The sequence below is a fragment of the Lissotriton helveticus genome, chromosome 1_1, assembly GCF_964261635.1.
Source record: "Lissotriton helveticus chromosome 1_1, aLisHel1.1, whole genome shotgun sequence".
Classification (NCBI taxonomy): Eukaryota; Metazoa; Chordata; class Amphibia; order Caudata; family Salamandridae; genus Lissotriton; species Lissotriton helveticus.
In genome coordinates, this window is record NC_136057.1 from 989,748,090 (window position 1) to 989,772,123 (window position 24,034).

A 24,034-nucleotide genomic window follows, 5' to 3' on the forward strand; every position below is an offset into this window, starting at 1 on the left:
CTGATGGCTGGTGGTGTGTGTGCCTGGTGGAAGCGTGCACTGACGGCTGGTGGTGTGTGTGCCCGGTGAAAGCGTGCACTGACGGCTGGTAGTGTGGGTGCCTGGTGGAAGCGTGCACTGACAGCTGCTTGTGTGTGTGCCTGGTGGAAGCGTGAACTGACGGCTGGTGGTGTGTGTGCCCGTGAAAGCGTGCACTGATGGCTGGTGGTATGTGGGCCCAGTGAAAGCGTGCACTGACGGCTGGTGGTGTGTGTGCCCAGTGAAAGCGTGCACTGACGGCTGGTTGTGTGTGTGCCTCTTGAAAGCGTGAGCAGATGGCTTGTGGTGTGTGTGCCTGGTGGAAGAGCGCACTGGCATTGTGTGTGCCTGGTGGAAGCGTGCACTGACGGCTGGTGGTGTGTGCCTGGTGAAAGCGTGCACTGACGGTTGGTGGTGTGTGTGCCTGGTGGAAGCATGCACAGATGACTGGTGGTGCATGTGCCCGGTGAAAGCATGCACCGACGGCTGGTGGTGTGTGTGTCTGGTGAAAGCGTGCACTGACGGCTGGTGGTGTGTGCCCGGTGGAAGCGTGCACCGCCGGCTGGTAATGTGTGTGCCTGGTGAAAGTGTACACTGATGGCTGGTGGTGTGTGTGCCTGGTGGAAGCGTGCACCGACGGCTGGTGGTGTGTGTGCCTGGTGGAAGCGTGCACTGATGGCTGGTGGTGTGTGTGTGCCTGGTGGAAGCGTGCACTGACAGCTGGTGGTGTGTGTGCCCGTGAAAGCGTGCACTGACGGCGGGTGGTGTGTGTGCCCGGTGAAAGCATGCACTGACGGCTGGTGGTGTGTGCGCCTGGTGGAAGCGTGCACTGACGGCTGGTGGTGTGTGTGCCTGGTGGAAGCGTGCACTGATGGCTGGTGATGTGTGTGCTTGGTGGAAGCATGCACTGACGGCTGGTGGTGTGTGCCTGGTGGAAGCGTGCACTGACGGCTGGTGGTGTGTGTGCCTGGTGGAAGCGTGCACTGAAGGCTGGTGGTGTGTGTGCCTGGTGGAAGCGTGCACTGACGGCTGATGGTGTGTGTGCTTGGTGAAAGAGTGCACTGACGACTGATGGTGTGTGTGTCTGGTGGAAGCAGGAGCATTCACAGTGATAGAAGACACAAATGAAGCTGACCAGGAGGGAGAGGGAAAAGGGAGGGGGTAGTGCAAGCAGAGGAGCCTGATTACAGCAATAAAGATGGCAGCTGTGTACGTGCATGAGCTCGTGAACGCAAGCTGTAGGCCAGCAAAAGCCTCTAGTGGCACATTTAAAAGCCACTTACTAAATGTCTCGAAGAGGCGAGACCTAAAAAAGGAGGGCCACTGTGTTGGCAATAGTAGCCACAATTATTTACGCATGCAGCAGTAGATTTGTAAGCAAGCACCCTTCAGCAGCTTTTCTCGCCATACGTCTCTATAGACATGAGTGCAAGTCAAACAATCTGGCATACATTTAACTGCACACACAAGAAAAATTATGAATCTAAGAATTGTGCCATTTTAAACATTTTTTCACTGGATTGTTGGGAATTGTGACCCAGAGACATTTTCAGGCATGGTCAAATTGGGCTCTGGCCCCCCTGAAAGAGCCAGCTCTGTTCTTCAGAGAGCCTTGCCCTGATGACCTTGAATAATTCTTAAAGAGATTGTTTTAAATACCATTTCCTTTAATTTATTTTTAATGTGGATGATGTTTGGGAGTATATTACAGACATTTTGCAGAGAAATGTTGTGTTTATGTTTCATGCAACATCCATAAAAAAGTTTTTTGAGATCAAAACAGCAACCCACATATGACAAATGGGAGGGTGTCACAGAGATTATTTGAAAAAATGTTATTGAGCTGCAGCTGTGTTACAATATCGAAATCAGTTACCATCCCTGAATATTACATGTAGACACATTTAAAATTTGGATCAGTGTCCTGTGCTCTGTCAGTGACCTGGCTAAAGAGGGAATGAAAAAGCTGAAATTGGATCATAAATTCAAAGCTGTTCAAAACATGACCCCTACCTTACACATCATATTGTCCTGTGGCAGAGGACGTAGATTGATAGCCTTGTTGTATGCGGCTATGAAGCGTGATTCTGCCCCTCCGGTGCCACCGGCATGGGCGGCCAGGGAGGCGGGCCTGGGAGCGCCTCTGGATCAGAGACAATGGAAGCGTATAGGGGTCTTGACGCGGCGGGTGTCCTGTAATGCGTGCTTTAAACGTATCCATTTTAACTTCCTGCACCGCACCTACCTAACCACAAAGTCGATGAGCCGCTTCTCGAGGATAGAAGAGACAACTGCCCCAGGTGCAGCGCAGTGGAAGCGGGGTTTTTGCACCTGGCCTGGGAATGTCTGTTGGTGGGGAGTTTTTGGGCAGGGGTTGTAGCTCAGATAACGGCCACCACTGGCCTCCGAATCGAACTAACACCCTTACATTGTCTGTTGGCATGGGTCCCGAAGCCAAGGAAACGGAAGCTTTCATACAAATTGTTGCAATTGATGCTCATGCTGGCTAGGCGCAGGGTCGCCATCACATGCATGGGACAGAGGGCCCCAAACGTAGACACATGGCTCAAGGATGTGAGGGAATAGACACTCGCAGAGGAAACACATATGCAACACACTACGAGGGGGAAATTGCAGGAGGATCTGCTGGCGTGGCGAGCCATGTGTATGACAGGGTTGGCTGCAAGAGGGCACTCGTCACACGATGACTCTGAAGGGACTAGTGGCGATATATTCTCTGAGCAAGAATCTGAGGGGGAGAGGGGAGGGGCCAACTGAGGGGTTATTCGAACAGTGCATGGAGCTGGGTCTGGTCTGATTTCCTCACGATGTCATCTGTTACCTGCTTGTTATACTGCTGTACTGCATGAACTTGTGTGCTTTCAGATGGTGTCCTAATCCGAGATGTGCCATAATGAGTCCGTCGATCTGTGTGCAAATGTTTTTAACGATGCCTTGGAGGGGGGTTTTCTTGTTTTGTATTTTGCAAAAAAATGAAAAATAAAGTTTTTTAAAAAAAAGCTGTGCTAAACAGGGGCACCCAATTGGCCCAGGGCCCTGGACATTCTTAAAACGTGCCTGTTTTGACCTGAAACGCCAGGAAGTCTTTCATCCAAAATTGTCGAAATTTGGCTTTTCATGAAGGTGTAAACATTTTGAAAAACGAAGCAAAAGAAAGGGGATAATCATCCTGTTCTTTTCTGTTTTTGCCCTAGTCATGGTGTTCGGTTGCCCCGCCTCCAAGGAGCATCAGGACTATGGCCAACCACCCTCTGCTGGCTGCACCGAAGGGGAATTCCAACAGCGTGGGTCAAACCCACTCTCATTTCTTTTCTTCAGTCCTTCCTGTACCAGGAACAGCAAAACTCTACAGCAACCTGCACTCTTGTGGGTGTGAAGCCCCCTCCCCAAGATGAACTGGTGTAGAGCCAAATATGTCTCCTCTTTCCTTTGTGGGTGCTCATCTTTTAATGCAGCTTGAGGGCACGGTGGCAGCACAATTAACCAGTGTTCTGCAAACAAGGGAGCCCTCTTATTAACAGCACTGTCAATCTGCCACCTTTGGTGAAGATGTCCATTTATGAAGATCTCCCTTCTCGGTTCCTTAATCTCCATTACAAACGCGCTCAATCCATTTTGAAGCTATCTGGAGCCAGCTGTCATTCACTCTAATCCCTTCCAGTTCACCAACCAGGCGTGCCTGCAAAGCTGCAGAGGCACTTCAATGAAGACTGCATGATTAATCTGTAAGGGGAAGGTGGTGGTACCCACAGCACGCAGGCGCGCAACCGAGTGAGGTGCAACGAATCAATGCAAAGGGCTGCTGCTGCTCGACCCCATCACGACACCACCAGGGGTTTGCAGTACTGGAGCAGGACTGGCTTTACATGGCATAACAATAATAACACAAGGGTCGCCAGCGAAGTAACTTCTACAAATCTATCCTGCTTAAGACATTTGTGGACTTTTAACACAGGCATTCGATTTCTTGTTAGTTGTGGATATGGAAGGGATTGGATTTCACACACTTGCACAACAAGTCTTTCTGTGCTGCAGCTCCTGCATATGCGTGCCATGTTATCCCCCAGGACTCCCGATCCATACTAACATGCTTTCAGTCCAGAGATTGGCCTAGGTAAAATGTTGATGGATGAATTCCCCAGGCAGGCGATTCCTAGAATTCAAATGTGCATTATGTATTGATATTGGTGAAGTAAGAAAAGTGGATTCCGCTTAACCTCTTGTATCCCATTCAAGAGCCTGAAGCATCACCCACTGCCAGAGGGCGGTGCCTTTATTCTGGAGTTTTCTAATAATTATTGGGTGCCTTTTAACTGGTTAAATCCTTTACCTGCTCCATGACAAAAGTTCTGCCGCCAGGTCACTGATAATTCATGCTCCAGTTTAACTCAACCCCCAATTTAACAGGGGTGGCAGAAGGCACAGCAGAAACCCTTTGACCCCTGGTAACAGGACGGAGAGCTTGTACCACCACGCCCTATTTGTTACTGAAAGACCGAGGTGACTAGTCAGTAGCAGAAAACAATAGTAATTAAATAGGGCCAGCAGCCTTTTTTTAGGTCAAACATATTAGATAGGGCATGGGCTGTATGTTGCAAGGCATTTTGCGGATTACCAAGAATAAAGACGGACTTGGAGCCCGCCCATTGGTTACCATGCGTTGACTTCCCTTTGTCACTCATTTGCCTGCTTCTTATTTGGGTTCCAGCTTATCAATCTTGGGTTTGTCCCTTGTAAGAAGCATGGCCTCTTTACAATCGCTGTGATAGGCTGGCATTGCTGCTTCCACCTCTTGCTTTTCAAGCACTATTTTTTTATTTTGTGTGAAGCACTTCATTAGTGTGCATGTGTTTTTCAGCCGTCTCCCTCATGTACCTCTGTGCCCTTGCCCTCATGCTCTGTTGCCGGACTGCTGCTTGCTGCTCGAGTGCTGCCCCCACCCTCCTCCCTCTTGAGCTTGCAGGCATGCTTCTCATCATTGCTTCCTCATCCGGTCCCTTTATGTTTCTTTCCTCTAACATCTGTGTTGCTTTTGCTTCCACTCTCCCCGTTGTTTTTTCTGCGTCCCCTCCAATTCTCCCCTGTTGTATCGCGTCCGCTTCTGTGTTGCTTTGGCATTAGCTTCATCTTATCACGTGTTGCTTTGCCTTTCAACTCCACTGTTCTCTGTGTTGCTTCCGCTCCCCCGGCCTGCCTTTAAAAAAACACTTTTGCGTGTCTTATTTTCATTTTAATTATGGACCCAACTCAGATCAGTAACCATAAAGATTTTAAATAGCACATGCATCATTTTGTAAACATGTACATGTGTGTGCAGCCTTGCCAAGGGCTTTTGTGTTTATTTTTTTTTTACTTTAGCCACTCTACAGAGCATCACATGCTGGGAAGCGGGGCTAGAAAACCACTGGCAAAAGTCAATAAGTCACAAAGATGAGACTTATTGGCTTTGCCAATGCTTGTAATTTTCTGTTCCTGAAGACAGTGAGCCCTGAGGTTACAAGGGTAGTGGCAGGGGTACCAAAAGAGCAAGACAGCGCTAGCAGTCCTACTTCTAACTTATATACGTTCCGCACTACCACTTATGTGTTCCCAAAACCACAATGGGCAGCGACATCTATGCACCAAGGATGTTACGAATGATCACTGCTATATAGTTTCTGGGTCAAAAAAGCGACTGAAGATCTCTAAATAAAGACGCTGGATGGCTAGTGGATTTTCTTCAAGTGATGCCCTTTTAGATTTCAGAGCAAGCTTAGAAGACCTGACTCTTCTTCTCGCAGAAGCAGTATCCTACATGGGTCAGGCTAATTGGGAAATAAAAATAAAATAGTGACCCAATGCTTTGCTTTTCTAGCACAGGCCCTGCATGGGAAACAGATATTCTCAAATTGAAGGATGCTTTGCATGCATGCTCTAAATACAAAACTGACCCTAATTTACATCCGGTTCTCGTGGAATTTGGGAATGGTCGTGGTAAACGGGACATGGCCCGATTGTGGATAGGCGGGTTGTCCACCAGGTGGTTCACTGGTGCTCCAACATGGACTGGTGGATAGCTGCAGAAAAAAGAATCTGTACTGCAAGCAGCTGCCCCAGGAAGGTTGAGAAAGTCTGGGGAGACGTATGAGACATTATGGAGTGGAAAGATACGCTTGTTGATGCTAATATTACTTACACCGGAAGCTGTTTTTTAATCACTGACGTTGCCCCTGTCTCCAAACTCAAAGTTAGGAACGTTGTTCACTACCCCCTGTTGTTCATACTCAGCCACGTAATATGCAAGACTCTTGGTATTGTGTATATATATTATGTAACCTTCTGTGAAACAGTAGGGCCTATAATAATACGTTTGTTTTTTGGTTTATTGTATGTTCTTTATGAAAGACTAGAAAAGAATGTTTAAAAAACCTGACCCATATAATGCCAGCTGTTTATGGATTTATAGGCATGTATTTCCATCAATGGAAGAAGACTCTCTTATCAGTTGGACAATGTGATTGGTCTATGAGTTATAACATATGGTCGATGTCTCATCCCATTCTGGCAGCCAGTTGAACAAAATGCCCACTGGCACTCATTTTTTGGGGGCAGGTTCTTCTTTTTCCTCATCAGGCTTTGACTCAGAGCTAGAGAAAAACACATACAAGGAGAAGAAAGAGAAAGATGGAAAAATTGTGACAAATGGAGAAAACAGGGATGAAAAAGTGCCTGCAAGAGTGAGATAAGAGGGCAAGGCGTGTGGAGTGGTAAATGAAAACAAGCATTGGCATAGCCAATAGTTCTCGCTTTTGGGACCTTATTAGTATTTAGTTATGCAGCACAATATCCTTGGTGCAATAACATCAACTGTTTCATGGCCAATAATATCACATCTTTATCCTCCTTTGCTGCTCTATGATTGTTAGAATTGATTAGCATGTAAATCTTTGCATTGTACACAAAAAAGAATGATGAGGAGTTTATTACTTTACTACAACAATACAAGTATTGTCTCAATTTTGCCCGAATTGTAAGAATTCTATTTAAGCAATGTATTACTATCATGTACTTTACATAATGAAATGTAAACATCTCAGAAAAAATCTTGCTTATTAGAAAGAGAGAACATGTGTGGTTCAGTCCCGACTGAATAGTAAACACTGTAGATAGACTATGGTCTTGAATCTATTTAAAGGACTAGCCAAACGCATGGACCCTATGGTCCTGTGTAAGGCAAATACGGCAACACGTAGACTGTCCCTTATTGTACTGGTGAAATGAAATAAACTGTTTTAAAAATTACCCCAAAGTTCTGCCTTTGCTTCTGCCGGGTTTCCCCAGAGCATATGGAACACTGTGGGGAGGTACGGAGTGATTAATCATTAGTATAAGCAGCAGCTGCGCTGTGACTGCCATGCACCCGAGCGTGAAGGCGAGATGGAGTTTGATAGCAGCCTTCTTACCAGAATCTGGAGAGCTCCTCCGACGCCTCTGCCAAGAAGGGACATATCATCATGGGAGAAAAAACAGAGCCAACCATCCACGGCAAGCCCGCGCCCGCAACACAGGGCGTGACCAACTGGGGATGGAGCCGGAATCCTAAACGCTTCATAGGAAGCATTGTGGGGGAGGGCGGGTCTCGTGTTAGGCTGCAGTAACTGGGAGCGAGCACATGTGAAGCCGGGCTGGGGAGTGGATCCTGCTGAGGAACACTGGCTCAACTACAGCCTCACAACGGTATTGCAGAATCCTGTGAGCCGATAAAATCAAGTACACAATGCATAGCTTGTTACCTTGCTCACACAGACAGCGTGAACAAGCTATGGGGGTCAATCAGAGAAAAACAGAGCAAACCCAGTGCAACTTGGGGAATTGATTCTTGTATATAAAATGGCAGAACGAAGGCCAAAGAGCTAGTGAATTATAAAACAATCAGAATATGACATTGTCTCGCAACCCTGAAAAGCGAGTTGAGGATAAAAATAGGACTGCAAGTATGATCATTAAGGAATTGGAGAGTTCGGACAAGTGAGCTTGATAAAAGAACTGGAAAAGTGAAAGTAATCGCGAGCGAAGGACGTGAGTGGTGCACGCTCGCGCGCGAATGATACCTAGGATTGGAGCAATCAGGACAATTCAGCCAATCCTGGTGCTTGCACAGAATTGCAAAGTGCTTATTGGCTGTGGAGATGGAGATCACACCTACCTATATCCAAACGGTTCTGAGTCAGACTCTGGGGACTGGGAGTAGTTTCACCTAACTGCACTCGAGGCGGTGATAACCTAGGGTCAGACAGGCTTCTACGTTGCCACCGTTGTTTCTTGATGGAAGGAAGGAGAGAGATAGAAGTGTAGGGGTTTGGTGCATTTGCGCATGGCCCCGATGCGATGTGTGATTTATTTTGAGGCCCGGTTGAAGGCACAAGGGAGGTTTGCTACAGACACGCCCATGGCCGCACGGCCGTGAAAGAAACAAGCCAGATTGCTGTCTGTGGTGGGGCGGGGCAGTGCGTGCATACTTTAAAACAAAGTGCTAAAAAGCATTGGCCGTGCGGTCGGCCCTGTAAAAGTGACGCGGCCGCACGGCCATGAACGTGAAAGTGGCCAGATGGCGCCAGGAGCAGCAGCAGTGAGCGGGAGGAGCAAGACGCGCACTGTGGTGGGGGAGGAGAGTTCGAAAGGAAAGCCATGATTGAGCAATGTGTGGAATGCCATTACAGAAAGCCATATGGTGGCTGCGCACGTACACGTGCGTGTAACCGCAAGTTTTAGGCCAAGCAAAGCTTCTGGTAGCACTTTGAAAAGCCACTAACTGAATGTTTTGCAGGTCAGCGCATGCGCTGCCTCAGGCGAGACCTAAAAAGACACGAGGTGGGATTAAGACTAGGTATTGGTAATCGGAACACTGACATTCAATCGCACCGGATGCAGGAGCCTTAGCAAAACCTTAGTTCCCAGGACTCGTTCCATTACAAATTAAGCACGGCACCCAACTACATAAAATCAGACTCACATGCTGCAGGTACTCACTGTGATAGTAAGCTTGAAGACACAGATACTAGTCAACCTTCATGTTTTAGCAAGACAGATTCTTCTAAAGCAGACCCATTGGGAAAGTTTACTTCTTAACAGGTATTTCTGCATCTTTGCTCCCTGCCTGCCAATTTTGAGTAAGATGCTGAAAAAAAAGATGTGCTAGATAACAATGAAAAAGAGTTCTGGCTTGACAGGATGGCAGTAATCCTGCTTAAATTTAAATGACCGTGATGCTTTCCCCTCGATCCTTGCAGTCACCGTGATCACCACGAAATGTCAAACTGGAGAACGATGGCGCTGCTTCATTAAACCAGGACATGGGTTACTGGGTCTGAGGAGAGCTGGCCACCCAAGCCTTCTTGGCGCTATGGGAAAGCATTTAAGCTGCAGCTGACAGAGGAATGTGTGGGGTTGATTAAGGGTTCAAAACAGCTGTTATGATCGTTGCAGTAAAGGTGGCAATGCCCCATCTGGGGGGTGAAATTTTGCAAAGACACTAGACTAATATCTTCTCAAAATATGCAATTCTATGTAGGGTAAAAACAAAAAAACACGCAGTAAAAAGGTGCACAACTCAAACATGCAGTGAAAAGGTAATGCAGTAATAATACAGTCATAAAAAGGGGTATCTTGAGAAAAGTACAATATACTGTTCACAATCATTTCAATATTGTGAACACCAGAATACTCCAAAAAGAAAACAGCATGTAGCACATACAGTTTCTATAAAGGGCAGATTGCACGTTTTACACAGTGTTCCCAGACATATGACATTCGTAAGCATTATCTGATAATAAACATAGTATTGCAGAATGTAGGATCATAATCCTACCACTAAACCCTTGTTACTTTATATCAGGTTTGCAAAGTTGTGTTGTTCAAGATCCTAGTAACAGTTAATACCAACAACTAGTTAAAACAAAGAAAAACAGTGTCAAGCAAGAAAATAGTAATAAGGTAACTCACAGAGTAAAGCAAAGTGCCTCAGAGTCTGGGAAAGCAACCAAGATGAGGTTATCTTCCTGTTTAGGGTCAGTGATGGACAGGCCCTACAAATGTGGATACATTCAGGACATGAGAGCCCTAGCAACAACGTCAGGAGCTCTACATTCTGAGTGGCGCATCTGCAATGAAACAGGGGGTAGAACTGAGTCTGACCCAGAGCGAAGTGGTGTGTGAACCCACAGAATACAAAGCACACTCTGGGACCACTCAGACTTTCTTGATAGATGGTGCGTGGGACAACTGGGTGCTGTGCCTCTGCACACAGAAATGGGGTTAGGGGAATAAAAACATGGTACTGACAGAAGTGTGCTCACTGGGCAGTCATCACTGAGCTCACCTGTACTTGCTGATGCACGTTTTTGGAGGCAACTCTCTAGTGAGGAAAGTTAGGGCTTCTAGGTGCTGCATCTGCACCTCCAGACACCTTGACCTAGCTGGGCCTTCCCCAAAGGACAGTCACCAGCAGTAGCCAAGCAAGCTAGCAAAGCTTCAGAGGGACCTTTGCGCTTATTGTCAGCCAGTAGGAAACCAGCAGCACTCAGCTGCAGATTCCCACAGCACCAGCACAGGGTCCAAGCTGGTCTTTTCACTGTGAGATCTTCCTTTAAGGGATCATGTTCATTCCTGAACACCTGGGCAGCATCCCACTGGAATTCAGTCAGTGCATCTTAGTAGTTTGAAAATTCACCCAACCAGGTTGGGGCAGAGTTATTCCCTCTGAGGGATTTTTTGTGAGGGTGTCGCTTGCTCTCCTACTATGCAATGAGCTGAGCAGTGCCTGTGTGCCGCTGGCCATTTTCAATGTCCAGTAGTCTGCTCCGGCAGGATCCCGTGTACATTCCCATAGGCTGGTCCTGGAGACAAAGACAGTAGTACTGCAAGGTGTGGGGATGGGTTGACCTTGTCCTCTGAGGGCAGCAGCCATCTTAGATCCAACTATACAGATGTTCATGATCCGCTGCGGGGAACCCTAAAAAGGGTGCTCTTCCTGTGAAGACAAACCAGCCACGTGCGCATGCTCTGCTTTCCGCAGTATTATTGCAGAAACCATGTACAAAATGTTTGCAAACATTCCTTTTAATTTAAAACGTTACCAAAATAAGCAGAACTGGTCCCCATAAGCCCAGTTCTCTTGGCTTCATTTAGAAGTGGTGCCAAGTAGGCAGGTGAAGACGATGTCTTAAATGTTTATAATAATGCGACTAGGGGGGCCACGCAAAAAGGGGTGACAATAACCGTAGAGCAACGCCGCCATCTCACTGCACACACAGGGGTGCCCTGCAGCACCCCAGATCTGCAGTTGATCCTACAGATACTACACACATCTGCCAAAAGAGGATTTCCTGGGGAACCTTGAAAGAAAGGAGGTAAAGGGCACGGATGTTAGGGTCGCAGTGATGGTGGGGACATTTGTTCTTACAGAAGGGTATCAGTACAAAAATGAGCAGGGTGTTGCTTCAGCATTCAGTCATGCCTAACAATACACTGACATTTGCTCTTACAGAAGGGCATCAACAAGCGATATTAAGTAAAAACATAAAAATGAGCAGGGTGTTGCTTCAGCATTCAGTCATGCCTAACACGTCATCAGGTTTGTAAAGGTGATCAGTTGACTGCTTAGCCATTATGGACTGCAGACCACCTCTACTGCCCCCAAACACGAAGTGAGGAGTCACGTTTCGCACACCGTTGCCGATAATGTCACCCAGGCCAAAGTACGAATACAACAGAGCTGGGCCTTCTACTAAAGCACAGCTTCAGAAGGGGCTATATTGCTGCGTCCCTTTGACCCGACTGTGTGCCTGCCTCTCACGCCCCTGCAGGGACCAGCTTTCTTGTTCCCAGCGCTTTCATGCTTGTGTGAACCCTTGCGCCGTGTGGGTTCAGGTCCTCTGCAGTCAGGGATTTCGCAGTGAGCTTCCTTCTGAGGGGGCTCAGCGCCATGAGCTCATCGGCTGCAGGGCGCTTGATGCATTGCAGCTCTGCACCCTGCCATCCACAGGCAATCTCTTACCTCGGGTACGACTCTCTGAATACAATTTCCATTTTTTTCTGTGGGAAGTCATTAGTGTGAAGGTCATTTTATACGGAAAACATGCACGAGCATAAATGAGAAAGGAGACGCGTGGCGACAGAGAAAGACTGGAGAAAGAGGTACAGAGAAACAAATGTGGAGAAAGAGAATGGAACTGAATAAGGGTAGCGTGGAGAAAAGGAAGAATAAAGACAAGGGAGAGCGGAGAGAGGATAAACAAAGAAAAAGAAGAATGAAAAAATGGAGCACAAAGAAAAAGACGAACACAAAAGCAATAGTGTAAACGGTGGAGCTCTGAGATAGGGGAGTGAGATTGAAAGGACCACTGCTGTGTACTTGTCACAACTTGACTCCATTTCCTCTCCATGGAAGTACAGACCCTCTAGAGCACGAGGAAAGAAGTGGATTGTGCAAGACCGCTGAAGGACAAGTCACGGCGAAAGCAATAGAGAACGGGCAGGTGAAGAAATGGGAGACAGGAGGAGTGAGGAGTGTAGACAGGGGAGACTTTAGAAAGGATGGAGAAAGGTGAAGTGTGGAAAAAACGTTACAAAAAAAAACCAAGAAAGTGAGTGCGGAAGGGGGGTGTTGGAGAGATGAAAAGCAAAGAAGGGCAGGATCAGAGAAGGGGAATGCGAAAAAAATGAATAGGGACTTCCTTGTCATCCTCTTTTTTCAGGACATATAAATGGTGTCTGATATATAACCTGCCCCCTAACAAGCCATGGAGCATATGGTATGTCTCCTTGTGTGAAAAGGCTGAGTTCCTGCCTAGCCAACATGGTGATTAGCAAGGCAGTGAGTAGGAGTAGTCGCGCAGCACTCGCAGGCTTAGAACAGAAGCCTGTTTTTCAGTAATAAAGTCATGCAAGGGGGGTCTAGGTTCTACGTCTAGACCAATCAATTCCACCCCTACCCTTCTTTTGCATAAACAGGGCATCAACGTGAAGGCATGTGCACACTACTAACACATGTCAACACATTTCCAATGTATAGCTATAGAATAAGCCCATTCTTGTCGAAAATCTAATTGAAAACCTTAGCTCAACAAATAATTGAAGCAAACAGCCCACTTTTACCCATCAGATTGCTGCAGTATTATGGAAGACTAAGAGCCAGTCAATAATTCGTTATTGGCCCTCCTCTGACTTATGGGTGTGAGCTCCAGGCAGGGTCGGACTGGAAAACTGCTGGCAAAAATATTCAGACAAGCCCTACACAGCAAGAGTGGAGGCGGGTCACAGTAACTCATCCAGCTCTGAAACCTGCCAACTCACACGGTGCCACAGTGTGACACACTATATCTGCTAACATCGCATGGTCTCCCGGTGAGGAGACCATATCACATTGCGGCAAGGACAACAAGCTGAAACTACAGTAAATAGTGGTTTTCCAGCTCATTTTCGAGAGGCTTTGAACTGCCGACGTTTTTTTTGGGGAGTAGGGGGCTCGGGGGAGGGCTGCGGAATTAAAAAATGCCTGATAGGTACTTCTCAGCATGAACCCCCGCCCCCTTTAAAGCCCCGCCCCCTCCTCACACTATGAGATTGTTCAAGTTGGCAGGTATGTGAAAGCATCACCCTGATCTGGAGCCTACTAGGAAAATGCCAGAGTGTTACAATAGACACACAATTGATGGATGGTATGCAGAACAAATCAAAACATTCACCCCAGTCAAGAGATCTGGGTTAAATCCATCATTCGTTTGCTCACCATGCTACCCCAGTTCAGACCTGGCCGTATACAAATGAGTCTTGACCCTGTGATTCATGGGAACAGTCCAGCCCGAACTGCCAAGCCAGGTCCTTCCTGGACAGGAAACAGGCATCCTGGGACCGGTTTCGGGGAGCACCCCTCTTAAGCCAGGCTAGGTTGAATTCAGTGGCACAGTGAGCCCGGGACCCACGTCTGGGCATACCCAGCGCACTTAAGGCGCGGAAGCAAAAGACACACAATTGATGGATAGGGCCTGGCCTGGCAGTTCGGGCTGGACTGTTCCCATTGGGCGCAAGGTCAAGACTGATCTGCATATGACTGGGTTCAAACTGGAATGGCATGGGGAGCAAAACAACAGATTTAGGCCCAGATCTCTGTACAAGGGGTGAATGTATGACATTGTTCTACATTCTGTCCATCAATTGTTGTTTTTACAGAGTGTTACAATGGCCAGTTCGGCCCTGGCTGCATTCGAGGGCACATAACATGCAAAACGTACAACTTTTACCATTATTCACTGGCTCTGACGTCACCTTTGCCCAAGGTTCTGAAAAGTCAGCAATGAGGCCCTATTCCACTAGATGCGATTTACGTTCGAAAATTCAAAGTTCAAAATTCCTTATTAAATGCTGCAAACTACCTTATTAAATGTTGCTTTAAAAATAGCATCAACATGTTCTTGCCAAGTACAGCTAGGAGAGGGATCAAAGAGAGCCTATGAATAAGGACAAAGAGAGCAGGAGAGCCTGTAATGAATGGAGATACAGGTTGGGGAGGGGGGCTATGCTTGAGTAAAGAGCTAGTGTGCGGGGAGAGGAAATCCATAATGATCGGAGGAAGGGGACAGAAGGAGAGGGAGCTTCTAATGAAGGGCTCGAGAAGGAAAGGACTATAGCGCAGGCTCTTCCGTGCATTTCTGCATCCCGTTGCTTGAGAAGCCCATAGGATATTGATTATAGTTTGACACTAAGTGCATGCTCTTTCCTCTTGCAGAGGTATCCCCGCTGTATTGATTGACACACTGCCTCCAAAGATATGTATAATGCACTGAAATCCACCATTAAGTGAGCTCCTCGAAAAGGATGTGCATAGAATACATAGGGTGGTAAAGCAGATCCCAGTATGCTCTACTCTCTGCTCCTGTAGGTACATAAAGGTTTGGACATCCAACTTACACTGTGGGACACCCGCATTTACAGCGTCCATCTATAATTTGAACTGCGGCCCTTGTAGGAATGAGACAAACCCTCACTATGTCAGTCCAATTGCCCTGAATTATGTGGAAGTGAGCATCCTTTCTGAATTATTATACAAACGGCTCCCTCTACGCAGCATTAACCCCATCATATGATGGACTGGAAGATTAAACTGTTCTTCCACATGCAGGGTCTACGGGCATGGCTTGGACCACTGAAGATCAACGTGACTTTTCTAAGTGACACGTATATTTTGGGTTTTGGGCCATAAGGGGATACATCCCGGGGCCTTTAAAGAATGTTGGTAAGGCGAATTTTGGTTAGTCACTTCTTAGTTGGGAACCTTCAACTAAAGAAGCGTCACTATATCAGGTACACCACATTGCCAAAATCTGGTTCCAGAAATTGCTTAAATTCCACTAACTGATCCCATTCTCCACCTCACCAATAGGTGAAACTATCATGATACAGAAGGCTAAGAGACACACCGATCAGAGAAATTGGGCTAACTTCAATTTGGTAGCCGACTGAAACAGCAGAAGAATTTCCACACAATTTTCTGTGTGAGGTTTCCTCTTCCGTAAGGATGACCTTCCCTCCCTTCAGTGCTAGCACAGGGTTACTGGGACCGTCCAAGTGTGACTATTTGTATGTTTATTCTCAGGCAAGAACACTAATTGTGCTTTCTAGCTGTAGCTGCCGTACTTCTTGTGGTAACAGTCTCTTTCTAGGAGGGCATACGGCTGCTTACCTCCTCCTTTCTTCGATGTATTGGGTGTATCTTCCCCACTGACACGACCAGCCCTGATCCCATCATGCATTTCCATTAGGCTCACCTGCATATCTGAAAAGAAGCCTGTGGACCCTCTTCCAAGTGTCACATTTTGTGAACACACCTGAGTTCACAGATCAGTCAACAGGATACACCTTGCCCAATACCGGCATAGAAATATACTTTGATGTATACTCATCGTATATACGCAGGTGAGCAAACAATCCCTGTATTTGATTTGGTAGCTGGCTACTCAGCTCAGCAAGGTTCCAAAATGTATGTGAAAACTTCGCCAATAGACAGGCATTGGCTGTTTTTCTGCCACTCTGCTTGAGGTAAAACATTTCTCCCCATTGAGTCAATACACTTTGAGACTCTGTTTAGTGGACATTTTTGGGAAACATTTGGTATCATCATTTTGGGAGGTGCCTGGATCTGTGCTTTCTTTGTATTTTAATGAGCAACAATGATTTTTGTTTCCTCCCACGCTGAAAGAATGAGGACTAACGGAGGCTTGTTTATTGTACATGGAAGTTCTTCCAATAGCCTGCTGGGAGTGGTTTCTCCGAACAGGTTTGGATTACATCACTCACACTTAAGGCTATTTTCAAAACCTCTGCTGCCCTCTTTATAACTTTAGCAAAAAAGGTGGTTTGTCAACAGTAGTACTGTTGCAATGAAAAACTACCTACTGGGGAGGTGTTTAAACCTCAAGTCAAGGTACATTCAAGTGTCTGTTTCTACTCTAGGGGGGCAATTGTCTAGAAAAAGCCTTAAATCGTGTGAACTTTGTTGGCACTGGATGTAAAATATATTTTTACTCACTCTTTTCAGTATCAAGTCAGCAGGTGGGAATGTCCAATAGGGTGCCTATTCCCGCCATTTGATATGCAGGTATTTTTGAGATACTTCAAAACGCGGGAAGAAGCGGAACTTTCCCTTCTTCTCTGCCTCGCCTCTTCTTCATGGTTGATCTCTGCTGTCTATCGTTCATTGATAATGTCTGTTGTAGGTTTTGTGCACCGAGTTTAGGACAGCAAGTGACTCCATCCTCTTCTTCCTTGTCTGGAAGAGGGAAGAGTGTTGGGGCATTTGGGACAAAAAGGCACAAATAGCACTGAAGTTGTCCACATCTTGATGAGGCTAGAGAGATGTCGAGATCTTGAAAAGTTTGAGAAGCGACTGGAGGCTTGTAGGACAAAGGATTCAACAATATCACTCTGGATAGAGTGATCGAAGTGGTGTCTGTAAGGTGGTCTGAACTGTGATTGCAAGTTGTGTGTAAGTATATGGCTACAAATGGTAAACCAGTGGGCGTATCTCCATAGCAAGCACCACTAATTTATCAAATGATAATTCACTCAATAACTTAGACAACTCTCTATGGTGGCCATAATTGAGAATTGCTTAAATATAAGGCTCTGCGTTGATTGTGACTTGCATGTTAATGTGGTGCAGTTTGGACAGTGATCGTAAATTGTGTATCAGTGGCAGTGATCGTGAGTTATTTTTCAGTGTATGTTGTGAGTCTGTCAATGAAACCGGGCAGTGTTCACAAGCTGTTGCAGTGTAGTCTTTTGATAGTGATCAACTGCGTCTAAACAGGAGGCTGATATGAGATTATGATGTGTGTAAGGGAGTGGTGCTATGTGCACTAACTATAAGTTTTGTTTCTCTATGAAGCTGGGCAGTCAGTGTAATTGTGTGAAGGTCTGACACTGGATAGGGATTGTGAGCAAGTACAAGGGCAAACATTGTGTATGTCAGTGTGAGGTGTGCTGCACAGTGGTTGTGCGAGTCTGATATGTGAAACCGAGGTCTAAATGTCCGTGTAAATGTAGAGTGTGATCATGAACAGTAAGGTATTGTGCTCCATGGCAATACTTAGGATTTGTTTGTTATATTGAGTCTGGATTCTAATTGTCAAGTGAGTATCATTCTATTGCTAGGCAATAATCACAAATTGTGTAACAATGTGATGGTGAATAATGAGAGCGAGTTGTTTGGTAGTCTGGGGATAGACATTAAACTGTGAGTTGTGTACCAGTAAGGGACTGTTGGACAGGCCACATGAGGGGCTCGCTCCCTCCCCGCAGGACAGGGCCCGGGCCACCATCAGCACCATTGCCCGGCCCAGCCGCCATCTTGGACACGGCACCACGCGGCCGTGCGGCCTCAGCCCGACCCCAACCCTGGGCCTGGCCAGGCCCCGACATCCCGGCACCACCCTCCACCCAGGAGGTGAACGGCCCACTTGGCAGGTCAATGGGAGTACGAAGTGTCGATGGCTCTTCCCCGCCAGGTGCCGAGCACCCCCAGCCTCCTCGGGCGCTGGCTCCACCCCCCTGCTGGGTGTCTGGACTCCCTCATCCCAGACCTCCCGACCTCCAAGAGCGAGGGTCCGGACATCAAAGGGCGCCAGACCTATAACTGAGGCAGCCCCAGGACAGGAGGGCAGTTGTATCCTGGAGTCGAGAGACACCGCGACGAACTCATCCTTGACGGACTGCTGGCGCTGCCACAGCCCTGCCTTGTGAACTATTGTCCTGCCTGCTGGCGCTGCCGCGGCCCTCTGCAACCTTCATCCTCGTTGGGACCTGCTGCCGCGGCCCGTTGTAACCTTCATCCTCGTGGGACCTGCTGGCGCTGCCGCGGCCCGTTGTAACCTTCATCCTCGTGGGACCTGCTGGCGCTGCCGCGGCCCGTTGCAACCTGCATTCTCGTGGGACCTGCTGGCGCTGCCGCGGCCCGTTGTAACCTTCATCCTCGTTGGGACCTGCTGGCGCTGCCGCGGCCCGTTGCCACCTACGACCTCTTCGGGACCTGCCGGCGCTGCCGCGGTCTGACCCCTCCGAACACCGAGCTCGAGGATTGTGAGCCATCACCGTTACACCCCCGTACCCGTGGGTACCCAGACTGTCCCGCTACCCCCTTCCCCCTACTAGAGACTAGAATTGAGAGGATCATCGTGTCCTGATTGCCTTGTATCGTACCACTCTACTCCCAGAAGTGCCTATAAAAGGTGTTACCCTGAACTTTGTGTGGTGTCCATCTGTGGGGGGGAAGTTACCTGTCTGTGCGATCACTGTGCTCGGCCGACCCTCCAGGTCCCCGTCTAACATTGGTGGCTAGCGGCGCGATCCGAACCAACGCGTACCGTACAGACAGTAACTCACCCTACGACTAAAACCACAATGACGACCAAAGAGAGCGGATCGGCGGAGAAGTTCCAGATGGAAAAGCTGGAAGAATACAACCACCGAGAGCTCAAACAATTTTGCATGGACTTAGGCATTGCTACCACCGGGCTAAGCACAAAAGAAGACTTCAAAAACGCCCTAGAGGCCTGGACAGAGACAAATTCCGCAACCCCCCGGGACCCCGCAGCCCCGGAAGTCAACACCACCCGGACGGAGGAACGGAGAACAGGCCCCTCCCATGAAGAGATCCAAGAGCGGGAAAAAAATAGATTACACGAGTTAGACTTGGCACGACTCAGATTAGACGGAGAATTGAAACTGGCGGAACAAAAAATAAACTTAGAACACTTACGGCTCAGAGAAGAGCGAGAGGAAAAACAGAGACAGAGAGACCTCGAAGAAAAAAGACTGGCATACGAGCACGAGTGCAAACTAGCGGAGATAGAAATGCGCAAACTGAACAAAAACCTAGGGGTGCCCGAGCAACCGCACTCCCCGGGTCCTACCGAGCAGAAGGTCCACATCCCCAAGGATGTGGTCCGAGAATATCACCGGAACGACGACATACAGCAGTGGTTCAAGGCCTATGAGATTGCCATGACCGCCCACCGGGTCGCTCGAAGTGACTGGGGAGCCGGTCTATGGGGGAGATTCGTCAACGAGGGTCGTGATGCCCTGCTGCAGCTTCCGGACCATCAAATGACGTCCTATGACCACATGAAGGCCGCCCTCCTCAGTTGATATGGACTTACACCCGAAATGTACCGCCAGAGGTTCCGCAACTGCACCAGGATCCCAGGTACGACGTGGTTGGAATACATGAACTATTTCAGCCGAGCCTTCGAGGGGTGGATCAAGGGTAACAACGTAACCACTTACGAACAACTCTTCAATCTCATTGTGTGGGAGCACCTCTCCAACAACTGCTTTGTCGAGCTCAGGCAGCACCTCCTCGACAGTAAATTGACTGAACCCCGGCAGCTCGCCACCGAGGCTGACCGGTGGGAGAGCACCCGAGTGGCCCGGAGTGGGCCGAATGAGCAGAACAGAACCAACCAAGGTCACCATCGTCCCCGAGGAGGAGGAGGAGGCCCGGGCCGGGGCAGAGACGCCGCCCCGGCCGCACCCACTAACGCCACCCCGGCCCCAGCAGGCCGGGGAAACCCCCCGATGCGCCCGGGGTTCCGAGCTAACGTGACGTGTCATCGATGCCAGCGAGTCGGCCACTATGCCAGTGACCCGACCTGCCCGAAGAACCAGGCCCCCGGGCCCCGCCAGATGGCGGCCGCCGCCCTGGGAGAAGAACAAGTCTCCGAAGACACGGAGACCTATGAGTCGGAGCAGTTCGAGTGGGAACCCGCCGCCATGACCCTGGCATGCCTAGGAGGAAGAGACATGGTCCCGCGGACTCCCCTGCCCGCCAACACTCGGAAGTACAGCCAATGGGTGAGCATCAATGGGCGCAAGGCCGAGGCCCTGCGTGACACCGGGGCCAGTGTGACGGCCGTCCGCTGTCACCTGGTGACCCCAGAACAAATCCTACCAAACGTACTTTGCCCCGTCCGATCGGCAGATAACTCGGAGAGCCTGTGTCGGATGGCCTGCGTCCCCTTCGAATGGGGAGGAGTGTCCGGCATGCTGAAAGTAACTGTCCGTGACGATGCCCCCGTAGACTGCCTCCTGGGGAACGATCTCGAGAGCTCCCCGTGGGCCGCTGTGGAAAGAAGAGAGCATCTGGGGATGTTGGGTCTCCCGGACTGGGCGTGCGTAACCACCCGATCCATGGCCACCCGCACCATCCCTAGACCAGAAGAACCAGAATGGGCAGCACCTCCGCCCTCGATCACTCCAGAAGAAGACTTCCTCCAGACCGACCACCCGGACCCCACCCCAGAGGGGTCCACACAGCCCCCCGAACTTCCCGACCTGGCTCAGTGGCGTCAAGAAGGGGGGCCCACCCAGGAACAATTCCGGCAGGAGCAAAAGACCTGCCCCTCCCTCGAGGGATTGCGACAGCAAGCGCTCGCCCAGAGCCAAGGAGACACCACCGGGGCCCACTGGGTTTATTGGGACAATGATCTCTTGTACAGCGAACAGAAAATTGCAGAACTGGGGGCCGGGCGAGTGCTGGTGGTGCCCCTCCACTTCAGAGACTTCCTGTTGAACCTAGCCCATGATGTCCCCCTGGCCGGGCACCTGGGCCAAGACAAGACCTACCACCGCCTGGTGACTCACTTTTTTTGGCCCAAAATGAGAAATGACGTATCCAACCATTGCCGGTCCTGCCCGACCTGCCAGGCCAGTGGGAAGAGCGGCCGCAAACTCAAGGCACCCCTACAACCATTCCCCGTGGTGACCACCCCGTTCGAAAGGGTGGGAATAGACATTGTGGGGCCCCTGGACCCCCGAACAGCACAGGGACATCGCTTCATCCTGGTCCTGGTGGATCACGCTACCCGCTATCCTGAGGCGGTCCCCCTTCGTACGATAACAGCCCCAGTAGTGGGTCGAGCCTTGATGGGGATCTCCTCTCGAGTGGGCTTCCCCCGGGAAGTCGTCAGCGACAGGGGTACGAACTTTATCTCAAAATACATGAAATCCCTCTGGCAACAGTGTGGGGTCACCTACCGATTCACGACCCCCTATCACCCTCAAGGGAACGGACTGGTTGAGCGGTTCAACCGCACGCTCAAAGGGATGATTGGGGGGTTGGAAGAGCCCCTCCGTCGCCAGTGGGATGTGCTACTACCGTGTCTTCTCTTTGCCTACCGAGAAGTCCCCCAGAAGTCCCTCGGCTTCAGCCCTTTCGAACTCTTGTATGGACACCCGGTGCGAGGCCCGCTCAGCCTAGTCAAAGAAGGCTGGGAAATGCCCCCTCTAAAGAACCCTCCAGATGTTTTCAAGTACCTCCTAACCCTCCGCAACCAGACCAGAAGGTTCAGAGAGATGGCAAAAGCAAACCTGGAGGCCAGTCAGGAGGACATGAAAAGGTGGTACGATCAAAATGCATCCTCCATCGAATTTGAACCCGGCCAACAAGTGTGGGTAATGTCTCCCACCGAACCATGCGCCCTGCAAGACAAATGGACGGGGCCCTTCAAAGTAATCGAGCGCAAGAGCCCTGTCACCTATCTCATCGATATGGAATCTTCCCGAAACCCTCTCCGGGTCCTCCACGCTAATAGACTGAAACCCCACTTTGTACGCTCCGAACTCAGTCTCCTGATGGCAACCGACAATGGAACCGAGGAGTACTCCGAACCCCTTCCTGACCTCCTACGGTCACGGGAGAAGGACGGCTCCATGGACGGGGTCCGACTCTCGGAGGCCCTCACCCTGGAACAGCGCCAAGACTGCCGAGTCCTCCTGCTCCAGTTCTCCACCCTGTTCTCCCTCACCCCAGGGGTCACCCCCTGGTGCTTACACGACGTGGACACTGGAGACAGTCCCCCTATCCGCCAGCGGGCCTACCGCGTACCAGATCGGGTACGGGCCTGCATCCAAGAGGAGGTGGCCAAGATGCTCACACTCGGGATCATCGAGCCCTCAGACAGCCCCTGGGCCAGCCCAGTGGTACTGGTCCCCAAAGCGGCCGCCCCCGGCGCCACGCCGGAGCTCCGGTTCTGCGTCGACTACCGGGGCTTGAATGCGGTCACCAGAACAGACGCACACCCCATCCCCCGAGCAGATGAACTAATCGACCGCATGGGAGCTGCCCGCTACCTCAGCATCTTCGACCTGACAGCGGGCTACTGGCAGATCGGTCTCACACCCCGGGCCCAAGAACGATCGGCATTCTCTACCCCTGATGGCCACTATCACTTCAAGGTCATGCCATTCGGCATGAAGAATGCGCCAGCAACATTTCAGCGGCTAGTAAACCAGGTCCTGGCAGGACTCGAAGGATTCAGCGCCGCCTACCTGGACGATATTGCTGTGTACAGCCACCACTGGTCCGACCACCTCCACCACCTCCGAGAGGTGCTACAGGCCCTCCAACGAGCTGGCCTCACGATCAAGGCCAGCAAATGCCAAATTGGCCAGGGGTCCGTGACCTATCTCGGGCACCAGGTGGGAAGCGGTCTGGTGGCCCCTCTGCAACTCAAGATCGCTGCCATCCAGTCGTGGCAGTCCCCCATCACCCAGACCGAGGTCCGCGCCTTCTTGGGACTCACAGGCTACTACCGACGGTTCGTGAGGGACTATGGCAGCATCGTAGGGCCCCTCACGGAACTCACCTCCAAAAACCAACCAAAGAAGGTCAACTGGACCCCAGACTGTCAAGCGGCCTTCGAGAAGCTGAAGGCCGCCATGTGCTCCGCCCCGGTGCTCCAGGCCCCCGACTACAGCCGGGAATTTATCGTCCAAACAGATGCCTCCGACCATGGCGTTGGGGCAGTCCTTTCCCAGCTGAACCCCGAAGGACTTGACTAGCCAGTGGCTTTCATCAGCAGACGGCTCCTGGCCCGAGAACGACGCTGGAGCACCATCGAGAGGGAGGCCTTCGCCGTGGTGTGGGCCCTCAAAAAGCTCCGGCCTTATCTCTTCGGCACCCACTTCCGGGTCCAGACCGATCACCGACCCCTGCAATGGCTCATGCAGATGCGGGGGGAAAACCCGAAACTACTACGTTGGTCCATCTCCCTGCAGGGGATGGACTTCACTGTGGAACATCGACCCGGCCAAGACCACGCCAACGCGGATGGCCTGTCCCGCTTTTTCCGCCTCGACGAGGAAAGTCCCCAAGAAGATGGGTGACTCTCCCCGCCTTCAGCTGGGGGGGACGCATGTTGGACAGGCCACATGAGGGGCTCGCTCCCTCCCCGCAGGACAGGGCCCGGGCCACCATCAGCACCATTGCCCGGCCCAGCCGCCATCTTGGACACGGCACCACGCGGCCGTGCGGCCTCAGCCCGACCCCAACCCTGGGCCTGGCCAGGCCCCGACATCCCGGCACCACCCTCCACCCAGGAGGTGAACGGCCCACTTGGCAGGTCAATGGGAGTACGAAGTGTCGATGGCTCTTCCCCGCCAGGTGCCGAGCACCCCCAGCCTC